Source organism: Apodemus sylvaticus, chromosome 2 (genome assembly GCF_947179515.1).
Source record: "Apodemus sylvaticus chromosome 2, mApoSyl1.1, whole genome shotgun sequence".
Taxonomy (NCBI): domain Eukaryota; kingdom Metazoa; phylum Chordata; class Mammalia; order Rodentia; family Muridae; genus Apodemus; species Apodemus sylvaticus.
The window spans coordinates 66,948,178-66,960,605 of NC_067473.1; positions in this window are offsets into that span (position 1 = coordinate 66,948,178).

Consider the following 12,428-nt stretch of genomic DNA (forward strand, 5'->3'; position numbering starts at 1 on the left):
TAACAGTTCAGTCATCTCACCAACCCCCTTTGGCTACTTCTTAATTCCAAGTTGTAAGTGTTTGTGGAGCGCCTACTGTGTGACAAGACTGCTCCAGCCACTAGAGGCCAAGACAAGCACTCTCTTGGGGTTTAAAGTTAAAAGCTGTCGGGGGAGAAGAACACAATAAGACAACAACAAAAACAAAACGACTAGACTAGATTTGTTGGAGCACATAGTGGGGAGGCAGAGGCAGGCAGATTTCTCAGAACCCAGAGCCATCATGGTCTGCAAAGTGAGGTCCAGGCCAGCCAAGACTACACTACACAGTGAGACCATGTGTCAAAAATAGAAGACACCCCACTAAATTCTATACTTGTGTATAACAGTGTTAAAGCAAAAGGCTGAGTGACATTTTAAAGATGATGGGTGCATTAAAAGAAAATAAAGGTGAGGAGGACAATCGAGTGGGTAAGTATAGTTCTGAAGAGGGCAGCCATGAAGTGGTCCACTTGGAAGATGGCATTTGAGAAATGAAATAAAGGAAATGATACCATAAACCAAGTAGATACCTGTGGTTCAAATGTAAAATGATCGCCTACTGCAGTGGTTCTCAACCTGAGGGTTGCCATCCTTTGGTGGTCGAATGTTCCATTCACAATGGTTGTCTAAGACCATCACAGATATTTACATCATGACTTTTTTTTTTTTGGCTTTTCAAGACAGGGTTTCTCTGTATAGCCCTGGCTGTCCTAGAACTCACTGTGTCGACCAGGCTGGCCTTGAACTCAGAAATCTGCCTGCTTCTGCCTCCCAAGTGCTGGGATTAAAGGCATGAGCCACCACTGCCCTGCTACATTATGACTTCTAACAGTCACAAAATTACAACAAAAAATATTTTTTAACAGTTATGAAGTAGCAATGAAAATGAAGAACTGTATTAAAAGGTCAATGTATTAAGAAGGTTGAGAACCACTGCCCTACATCCTTAAATGTCTGAACACCTACTCCTTAGATGGCAGGAAGTTGTGGGACCTTTAGGAAGTGGGACTGCCCTAGAGAAAAATGGGTCTCTTTGGAAAGGGCCTTATAGGCTATATCCAAGCCTTCATCTACTGCAAGTTCCCTCTGTTTCCTGGCACCATGAACAGCTGCTGAACACTCAGTTACTACAGACGGATCACTCTGCCATGCCTTCCCAATCATGATGAACTTGAAGCCCCTGACCATGGCTCCAAAATAAATTCTCTATTAAGTTACTCCTGTTAGGTATTTGTTCATAGTAAAGCAAAAGTAACTAAGGCAGAAAATTGGCAGCAGGAATGGGTCCGTTGCTGTGCTGAGCCTAGCCACACGGTTCACACTAATTTGGAATTGGTTTGCAGTGGGAATGGGGAGCATTTGGGGCATCAGGTCCCAGAAGCCTTGAGGTACCATAAGCAATGCTTAGTAGGCCATTCTGGTGGGAGTTCAGAAGACCAGACTGCTGAGAGAAATGTGGCTAGTCTAACACTATGCTTCCTAGGTTTCAGAGGGGAACAAGTACTATGCCAGGAAGTGGGCTACAGGTCACTCTTGTTTTAAATTCTGAAAAAGAATCTAGCTATGCTGTGCATGTGACCCCAAGATTTTAGTGAGGTTTAATTAAAAGTAGGTAACTAATTAACTCAGGACAAGAAATTGGAAGACATTATACCATCCAGGATATGGTTATTACTCTCTGCTCTTATGCAGATTTTTCAGGGATGAGGAACAGAAGGTAGAGTGGAACTGTGAGAGAAGTTTCTGGTTTGGTAGGTGTGAGTGTGAGGAAGTTTCTAGTTTCAGAGAAGGTTGGTGAGGGAAAGGCAGCTACAGTTGTTAAGGATATCTGTTAAGGACCAGACACTTTGCAATATGGAAGAACACCAATCCATAGAAGGCTCCTGGGTATTAAACCAAAAACTCATTTGAAAAACATGCAGTATGAGAAGGGAGTGCCTGGGAAGGTAGAGCCTTTGGGGGTAATTTTCTAGAAAAAGGCTACCTAGGAAAATGTCTTCTGAGGGTCAGCTACAAGCCCTTGGAGCCACTGTCAGAAGAGGACATCTCAAGCTGAGAAGAGAGCTTGGGACCATCTAACGGATGCTGGTTTTGAAGATATGCAGGATACAAGAATGACAGGGACAAGACGGCTTAAGCCAAGGTTTCAGAAAAAAATAAAGTACTCCGTGAAGCTGGATACTGTAAGCAGAGTCAGATTCTCTAAGAGATCAACATGTGAAACTTTAAGGATTTGAAGCTTAAGCTACAATGGGGACTAAGATGTTAGAGATGCCAGGAATGTCGAACACATGCTAAGGAAAGCTACATGTACCACGATTAGTCATTCCAAGAGAAAGGTCACATAATTTTGCAGATGAAAGGACTGTGGGGTGGGGTAACAGAAGCCTTTCAAAGCCCACATGTGCTACCATAAACCCTGAGTGCCTCACAGAGATACAGGGTTTGGTGTTTGACCTATTGAGTTTTAGTCTTGCTTTGGTGCACCCGTCTTTCTTGCTATTTCTCCATTCCTCCCTCCTGCTTGGAATGAGGATGTTCACTATTTGTCATTATTTATCGAAAGTATCTAATTCTCCTTTTCAGTTGGTTAACTTTGATTGAGACATTGAGTCTCAAAAGTGCTCTGAACTTTTCTTTTGCCTGCACTGAATTGTTCATTGTAGGTCTAGGTCTCCCTTCTCTTTGAGGGTCATTGGACAGCCCCTCAAGGACTAAGGGAGCAGAAGTGGAGATCAGGATTTGGGCAGCTGTAATTATGATAGAAGAGCTTCCAGAGATCACTGGAGTGCGACAACTCTATTGTTCCAGGGATAGGGTATAAAAGGGCTTTTAGGGGTACAGGTGGAAAGTGCTAATTGGTCAGAACTTAATACCTAATTATCATGTAGATGGGAAGGGTTGATTGATCATAATATAGTACCTGATTATCATTTGGGTAGGAAGCCAGAGTGGGACTTACGTGCTGAGTTATGCAGGGCTTGCAGAGAGTCCTGCACAAGGTCATTTTTCAGATAAGTATGTGCTCAGGCACACTCTCTAAACAAGGTCAGGCAGAGAAAGGGAAGCCCCAAGAAAAAAGGAGTCCTCCATTGTGTGCAAAGCTTGGAGAGCCATTTAGACATAGGGGACTTCAACCTTAATAGGAGGGTCCTCCAACAGTTCACTGGTTATGAATTTTACAAACATTATGTGTATTAGATGATAGAGCCTTCTCCAGTCTGCACAGCGACAGTCACCAATAATGTGGTGACGTTTGTGGCCTTGTCTAAGGCCAAGGCTCTTGCAGCCTGCAGAGGGAAGCCCACACATCTCCTAGTGCTTATGGACTGGTGTGGTGACACTGGGTGTCAAGAATTCTTCTGATAAGTTTACAGAATGGGTTAATGAAGATCATCTCAAAGAATTTATAAATTTCATCCTTAGAAACTGGGCATGTGTAGCCACCACAGAGGACTTAAATCCTATACATGACATAAGCTTGCTAGGCCTTGGATCCCAGCCTGCCTGGTTTTGTTTTGTTTTTTAAAGGTTTATTTATTTATTTATTATATGTAAGTACACTCTAGCTGTCTTCAGACACACCAGAAGAGTGCATCAGACCTCATTATAGATGGTTGTAAGCCACCATATGGTTGCTGGGATTTGAACTCATGACCCCTGGAAGAGCAGTCAGACCTTAACCACTGAGCCATCTCTCCAGCCCTGCTGCCCCTCCCAGCTTGCCTGCTTTATCTGGATGTATGGGATGGACATCCATGTGCATTGCAGAGAGCTGCCAGCTGTGGATCTTCGGGAAAAGGTATATCACATCTGAGAGCATTTCCAGTGGATCCACTATAGATCTGGGATGTATCTGTATTCACATATCTTGGCTTATTTGACCTGGACTTTTTAACTTTTGAATGATGCTGAAGCTATTAATACCATGGGGAATTTTGAAGTCAGATTGGATACCTTCTGCATTTTAACATGATCATGAACCCTTGGGGACAGGAATAGATGTTATGGTTTAAAAATAAAATGTTCCTGCAGGTTCATATGATTGAATATTTGGTCCCTAATTGGAGGAACTATTTGGGGTAGCTGGAACTTGGAAAGAAATTGTGGGCTACCTGGAAGACATGGACCAACAGGGCGGCTCTGAGCATTGTAGTCCAAGCCCCGTTTCTGAACCTAGCCCTCTCAGCTTCCTGGTTCTTACCATGGCACAAACAGCTGTTGAACATTCTTTATGATCCAGACTAAGTCCTTTGCATGTCTTCCTCATTGAGATTCTCTAACCCATTGAGTCAAAATAAACTTTTCCTCTCCTTTCCTCGGTTAGGTAATATGTCATAGCTGTATAAAAATAATACAATTAAGAAGACTGTATTTTTTATTTTGTTTTCTTTTGTTCTAGATGGGTTAGGATTATTTTTGAGGGGTGTCTTTGCTAGGATGTTGTAATAGATCTGTTTCCTGTGGGTGTGACATGATCATCAGCTATCATGAAAAAATGTGATATTAACCTACACAATACCTTAACTTGCAAGTGTGGCCACAAGATATATAGAAAAACACAGTGACAACTAGGCCTATGGTCATGGTAACACTCCCTCACAAAAGGGATGGGGTAAGGAAAGTTACAAAGACCCCTTCTGGTCTCTGGAGAGATGGCTCAGGGGTTAAGAGCACTGACTGTTCTTCCAGAGGTCCTAAGTTCAATTCCCAGCAGCCACACGGAGGCTCACAACTATCTGTAATGAGGATCCAAATGCACTCTTCTAGTGTGTGTCTGAAGACAACTGCTGTGTACTGATAAAGTTACTCTCTTAAATGGCTCCCAGTTCCTTTATGCCTCTCTCTTCCTAGGTACTTGGAATCACCTTCTGTGATTCTGGTCACTATTCTCTCCAGTTCTGTGGAAGTAGTCTTAGAGGAGGAGTGCTAGGGAGGTTGGGACTCTGGGGAACAACTTTTTGTGAGATATTACCCATGCTAGGTTTGGGCTTTTAGGTGATATAAGCTACTTTGAGTTACCCACATTCATGTAAGAAAGTCCCATAAACTCATTGGTTCACCAAGAGAGCGTCCATGGATCCTCTGGATGGATTATTTTTCCTTGTCAGTGCCTATCTAGGGTGATCTTTATGTGTGCCTAGGAAAACTCATATGAAATGAGATTACTGGCATGTCCTACCATGCCTAGCTTTGTGGAAGAACAAACTTGGCATAAGAAATGTCAAGTGCAAGGCTCCAAGGTTTCTTGTCTCTGTTGTTGGAACAGAATGAAGAAATGAGGTCAAGGAATACTTTTGGCAGATATGTGGGAGAGGGTGTGGCTAGGGAAGATCTTTCAATTGGGTTGATATACTCTGTGAAACCAGAAGCAAGTCTATCTGTTGTTTGAGTGTGGTAATTTGAATATGCTTGGCCCAGGGAGTGGCACTATTTGGAGGTGCGGCCTTGTTGGAAGAAGTATGTCACTGTAGGCATGGGCTTTAAGACACTCCTTTTAACTACATGGGAGCCAAATTTCTCCTAGTTGCCTTTAGAACAGGACGTGGAAATTTCAGCATCTCTAGCTCCATGTGTGCCTGGACACAGCCATACTATAAACTAGCCCCAATTAAATGTTGTGCTTATAGGAGTTGCCTCAGTCATGGTACCTGTTCACAGCAGTAAAACCCTAGCTAAGATGATGAGGCCGAAGAACAATAAGTAAAGACTGAGGTCTGAAGTCTTCCTAGAGACTGGGAGAGTAAATGGCTGTGCAAACTGAAATACTTATGAGGAAACAGAATTAACTGACAAGGGGCACTTGAGGTTCATTGTCATGAATTTTCAAATGGTGCTAGTCAGAAGGCCTGTGTATTTTCTCCAACCCTGCTGAAATGCATGGGTGCAGGCATGGTAATAGAGCGGAGGTTAACCTATGGTTAGGTTTTCCAAGTACCTAGGAAGAGAGAGGCATAAAGGAACTGGGAGCCATTTAAGAGAGTAACTTTATCAGTTGTCTAAGGACTTGAAACTGATACAGAAGCATGGCAATGGAAAAATGGAATTGTTTGTCTGGGGATTCAAGAATTATCTGAGATAAAGTAAAACAAGAGGGATGTCTAGAATATAAAGTAGTTGGAGGGAGAGAAGCTTAGAGTTTCAGAGTCAAGTAGTAGCATATTTATTTGGACCTGTGTCGGGAGCCGCCCGAACGCTCCTATGACCTCCATTACAAGATGGCGCCTACATCCTGTTCTTGCTGAGCCGTAAACAGGCCGAGTGCGCATGCCCGAGCGGAATTTCCCACCACTGAGTCTCTGCCTACCTCGTGGCATCATATGGGGTGATGAGCCGCAGCCTACCAGGGTACGCCACGTCCAAGGCGAGAGGACCTGCCTATATAAGACTTGGGTTCACGCTCCCTCGGGGTCTCCGCCCTGTAAGCTTATGCTCTCCCTCTCAAGATGCATTAAAGCTTTCTACAGAAGGATCCTAAGTGTGCCGCATCGTTCTTGCTGGCGAGACGGAAGCGCGGGACAGACCTGTACTGTGATGTGATGGCCACTTGAAATGTGTTCATTGATAATGAACACACAGAAAATGAGAATTGTCTCTGTTAGGCTTAGATTTTTATTTTTTTCTAGATTTATTTATTTTATGTATATGAGTACACTATCTCTCTCCTCAGACACACTGGAAGAGAGTATCAGATCCCATTACATATGGCTGTGAGCCACCATGTGGTTGGAGGGGATTGAACTCAGGACCTTAGGAAGAACAGTCAGTGCTCTTAACTGCTGAGCCATCTCTCCAGCCCCTGGCTTAGGTTTTTCTAAAATTACTTTATTTAGGTGTTTTTTTGTTTGTTTGTTTTTTTGTTTTTTTTTTTAATGCTTCAATCTCCCTTCTAACCCACTGATCAGAGGTAGAGGAAAAGGTTTTGTAGAAACAGGGGTTTGTGGACCTGTTTAGAAGTAGTTCTTTGGAGAGAATCCATTCTTTACTGTCAGGATACCAGCAGTCCAGTCCAATGGCAAACACCAATACAAATCAGTAGTGGCAGACTAGTCCAATAGCAAACACAAAACATTATCAGTAGCAGCAGCTCAATCCAGCAGAAACTGCAAGGCTTCACCAAATCAGCATAAGTCAGCAGAACTGGCATGAATCAGCTGAATGCCACATGCTCTTTGTTTTCTCTATGAAGTCAAGACAAGTGAAGATCAGCAAAGACCAGTGAAACACTGCACAACAAGGCAATGCAGGAGCATCCTTTCGTTGTCTATGGGGTTCTACTTATACTCTTTCCAAACGTCATATGCCCCGTTAAGTGTCTGTTTCAACAAAACATCCTCTTACACAAGACAGCTTCTAGAAAAGCATGTGACACAACTGAGTTTACAAAGAGATCAGAAATTTCCATTTCATGTCTTAATTGGTGTGCTATTGGGGAGAGGATCACAAGACCCTTTTCCTAACTGAGAGCTTTGAGCAGGTGATGACTGACGCTGAGAAGGGACTGACTCAGTTCTTCATAGCAGTGTGGCCCATGAGCTAGGGGACTGCACTACTCTTTCACTTATGGGCAGGATTGACTGTACTCAGTGGGTTGTAAATGGAAGGAGAGAAAGAGGAAAAAGAAGGAAGGGGAAAAGAGACAAACGGTTTGAGGGTGTATGTGGATATCCAGAAAGATGTAGAAAGAGGTGTGAAAAGCATATATGATCGAAATATATTGTATTCATATGTATAATTAACAAAGGACATATAATCACATTTTAAAAGATGTGCTACAGTGTAAATTACACTGAATTCTTATGAGTTTGCACCAAGAAGAAATATTTCACTAATAAATTTTAAAATTAGGCTATCCACTGAAATGGTAGGATTTTAAACATACTGTTTTAAGAAAGTATATTACGGGGGTGAAGAGATAACTCAGATGTTAAGAGCACTGGCTGCTCTTCCAGAGGATCTGGGTTTGATTCCTAGTACACAGAGGCTGTTGATAAAACCTGTAACTCCAGTTCCACAGAATCTGACACCCTCTCCTGGCCTCCTTGGGTACCAAGCATGTAAGCAGTACACAAACATACATGAAAATGAGACACCCCTGCAGAAGCAACAAACAAACAGAAAGTCCTGAAAGTATATTAATAAAAATAGTGTCTCCCTGTGGACGTGGACCACATTTTTATTATGTTTTGTGGGGAAAGTGGTGGTGATGGATGAAGCTGTCGAAGGAACCAAGCCAGGGAAGAGTCACCTACGAGGGCATTAAAATGTCTGAACACTCACAGCAGAGGCATTTTGGAACGACTGAATGTGAACTGGAACATAGCAGTCCTCTAGTAATGGTCCAGGAGGAAAAAGGATTGGACAAGTACGCGCAGTAAGTAGTTCACAGTTTGATGACATGATGTTCAAAGCTGGGAGATGTTAGGAAGGAACAAAGGGGAATTGTCTAGACACAGCAGCGAGGATCCAAAGAGACATTTGTTCTGTGGTCAGTGCTAGTGGCACAAAGGCTGCGATAGAAAAACATTGCAGCTGCTTGACAGGGATGTGTGTCCTGGCAGATGCAACTTAGTGTAAAAAGGGGGAGAATGCTTTCCGCTAAGAATCACCTGTGGGTTCCAGATCCAACTGGAAGGTTCAGGAGTTGAGCAAGAAAGTACAGTGTAAGGTGAATTGAAGAACTGGGGCTTCTAAAGGGACTGCAACATGTGGTGTTGGGACCTTAATGAGATGTACTCTGGTGTTTTCCAGCCAGAGAACAAAGGGAAGGCTGTGAGCCCAGGAAGGTGGAGAGGATAGAGTCTCCTTTATTCTCCTTTGCTAGAGGACATGGGAGATTGGGGAAATGGGGTTCATACTTGATTCTGAGGAAGGGGTACACTGCTCTTCTACAGAGCCACCAAATGGTGGTGTCCCTCAAGGCCCAGCATCTTACACGCCCTCAACTTCTCATGCATTTGCAGGATTGTTTGAATGGTATAAACTGATGTCAAAGGCCATATAATAAAGGTAAGGCTGACAGCTGGGGGCACTGGTCTGTGGTAGTCGGACCTTTAGCTGGTATGAACTGGTGAGAGAAAATTAGTTATAGTGGCTGGCTTTCCGTTTCAGAGATTTAGTTCACTCTCATCCTGGGGGGAAGCATGTCAGTGTGCAGGCTGACATGATGCTGGAGAAGGAGCTGAGAGTTCTCTATCTCGACATGCAGGCAGCAGGAAGAGAACTCTAGCCCTCCCCCACAGTGGCACACATCCTCCAGCAAGGCCATCTCCTAATAGTGCCACTCCCTACGGGCAAAGCATTCAAACACAGGAGTCTATGGGGGCCATACCTATTCAAACCATCACACATGTTCCTGCTATTACCACTGTCCTACTGTGGCAATTATAAAGTTCAGAGTTCTTGTCATGCCATTCTATGTAATCTAAAACTCTGTAGGAGCTCCATGTTGTTCTTAAAATGAAGCCATATCTCTTCTTCAAGCTCTGGTGGTCCCCTCATCCAGCCTTTCTTCAGCCTGCACTGATGCTCATCTTCAGATGTCCTGTGGGCTTGCCTCTCTGGGGTCCCAGCATGGCTACACCCTCAGCTGTCACAGAATCTTGCAGGGCTTGTTCCTCCCAGTTAACTTGCCTGTCTTTCTGATTTCATAGGGGAAAAACCTTTATGAGCTCTCGGGCTCAGGTAATACATGCCCTACTTCTACAGTCTTTCAAGCCTCTGTGGAACAGCTGCATGTTGTTTTTATTTGATGAACATTTCCTCTAGTAGATCCCCTAAGGGTGCCGACTATCTATGAGGACTGGGAGCACATCTGCCTTCACTCAGTATTGTACTAGGCTTGATGTTAAGCCAAAGGCTGAGAAGCAAAGACGTGCTTTGTTCATATGTACCACCACAGAATGTCCTGCATGTAGTACATGCTAAATATTGTTGAATAAATACATGAATGAGTTGGGATATTATGAAGATCCTGAATCTTTTTTATAATATAGGATCAGCCATCTACCATGGATTCTAGTCATTCTGAAACTCAATGTCAGTCAGTAAATGGATGGTGTATCGCTTTAGATTTGTGCCAGGTTCTGTGTTGGGCTGCTACTAAGCCAATAGCATCAACTAAGTAGGAACTGGGAGATTTCGGGGTAGCACAAGTATTATAGTTCATACTTCTGTACGAGATCTGCAGTAGTTTGCCTGAGCAAGTTGACAATCTTGGCATCTGCTGTTCCGGGTAAATTCCTTTCCTCTTTCTGACACAGCAGCCACTTGCCACGTAGCTCCCACCCTTGGGTGTTGAGGTAAATAGCAACAAAGCATGTGGCATAAGGAAGCTCTGCTGGTTAACACATGAGCAGCTCACTTCCTGTGTCAGATCTATCCCTTGGGTGGGTTTCTGACATTCAGCTCACCTTAATGAAAGGAAGAAGAAGTGGGAAGTAGGTCCGTGTAAGTACTTCTCATCTCCAACAGAGAAAAGGTTATCTATCCATACTCATTCCCGACTCCTGAAATGTTTACTGCCTGTAATGACAAAGCTATTTTCAGGGACAAATGCTGCAGCTTCTCGGCCGGGCTCTCTGGGTCTGGCTTCCTCTGGGTACAGAAGACGGAAGCAGCAGATGCCCCGCTACCGGTAGTCTCTGTGCCAGCAATCTGCCTGTGTGGCTGTGGGTGCCCTGGGTCTCTTCCTGCCTGCCCTTCACCGCTCCCATGATTGCTGACTCTTTGCCATTTGACCATCTGCCTTGCCTGGCCCCCACATTTGTGAGCTGATGCTTGCAACGCTTTTGGGTTCCCATCTGGCCCAGCACCAAAGGTGAATGAAGATCTCCTACCTGTTACTTTTCCTCTGACCTCTGCAGGCGTGGCCCCATAGTTCAGACTCCATGAGATCATAACAGAGGTTATAGCTGAGAAAGCCACCCAGCTATTGTTATGTCTCCTTACTAGGAAAGCACTGTGGAATAGGTGATTTAAACAACAACAACAACGATGACGACGACGACGACGACAACAACAACAACAACAACGACAGAAACAAAAAAACATATAACTTTATTTTTCCTCCTGAGAGCAAAGACTTAGGGTGTCTAGAATAGGGAAGTTATGTGAAAATATGGGTTGACCAGAGATTGGGGAAGGGAAAGAGAAAGTGGCTATAAGCGGAGGCTGTGACATCCTTCAGTCCTTTGGGCTGACCTGGAAGAACAGAGGCCCAGTGGCATTGTAATTGTCTGTTGTACCCATCCATTGGGGGAGATGGCATCTGGGCATAGTAGGGAGCTGTTGGCTGGGGCATTGGCCATAAAGCTTTACCTTCATCTCATCAGCATTCCCATCAACATTCTCAAGCGGCTTTTGTATTGACAAGCAAGTGCCAGTGGGACCAGGGACCAACACATTTGTCTGCAAGTGGGAAACTGTAAGTGCAAGGAGCAAGAGGCACGACGGGTTTCATTTCTCTCTTCTCTTATTTCTTAGATTATAAAAGCAGTCCATGTTCCTGGGAAAATACAACCAATAAAAGCCTTCTGCTATCCCTGGTTTTTTTCCGTTTTGTGTTTGTGTCTGTCTGTTTGCTTGCTTGCTTGTTTGAGACAGGGTTTCTCTGTGTAGGCTTGACTGTCCTGAAATTTACTCTGTAGACCAGGTTTGCCTCAAACTCACAGAGATCAGCCTGCCTCTACTGGGATTCCTGGCTATTATCCCTGATTCTAGTCTCCAAAGCTGACAACTGACTTTAACAGTCTTAGGAAACTTTCTGGCAATGTGATCTATGTAATGATAACATAAACAACTTATAGCTACAGAATGCATGTTCCTGTGCATACATGGACAGACACAATCTAATGCTGATGGGAAGAAAAGATTTATTTGGTATATACATCCCCGGTCACAGCCCATCACTGAGGGAAACCAGGCAAGCATTCAAGATATGGAGGAAGGGACTGAAGCAGAGACCTTAGAAGAATGTTGTTAAATTGGTTTGTTCCTCATGGCTAGTTCAGCTTGCTTTTATGTACACCCCAGGACCACCTGTCCAATGATGACACTGCCCCCAGTGAGCAAGGCCCTCCCACATCCATCGTTAATCAAGAAAATGTCTTACGGATTTGCCTAGGAGCAATCCGATGCAGGCATTTTCACATTTGAGGTTCCCTTTTCCAAGATGAACTTTAGTTGTGTCAAGTTGTCAAAAAACTAACCAACATACTGCCTTACAAAAAACTATGTTGTTTAGGAGGTAAGAATCCAACATCTAGTCAGCTTTAGTTTCCTTAGCAGCCATATACATATGCTGCTATATATGTATGCTATATATATATATGTATATATACATAAATATATACACACTCACATGCACACACACCTTATATTAAATGGAAGTAATATATTCCTACAAC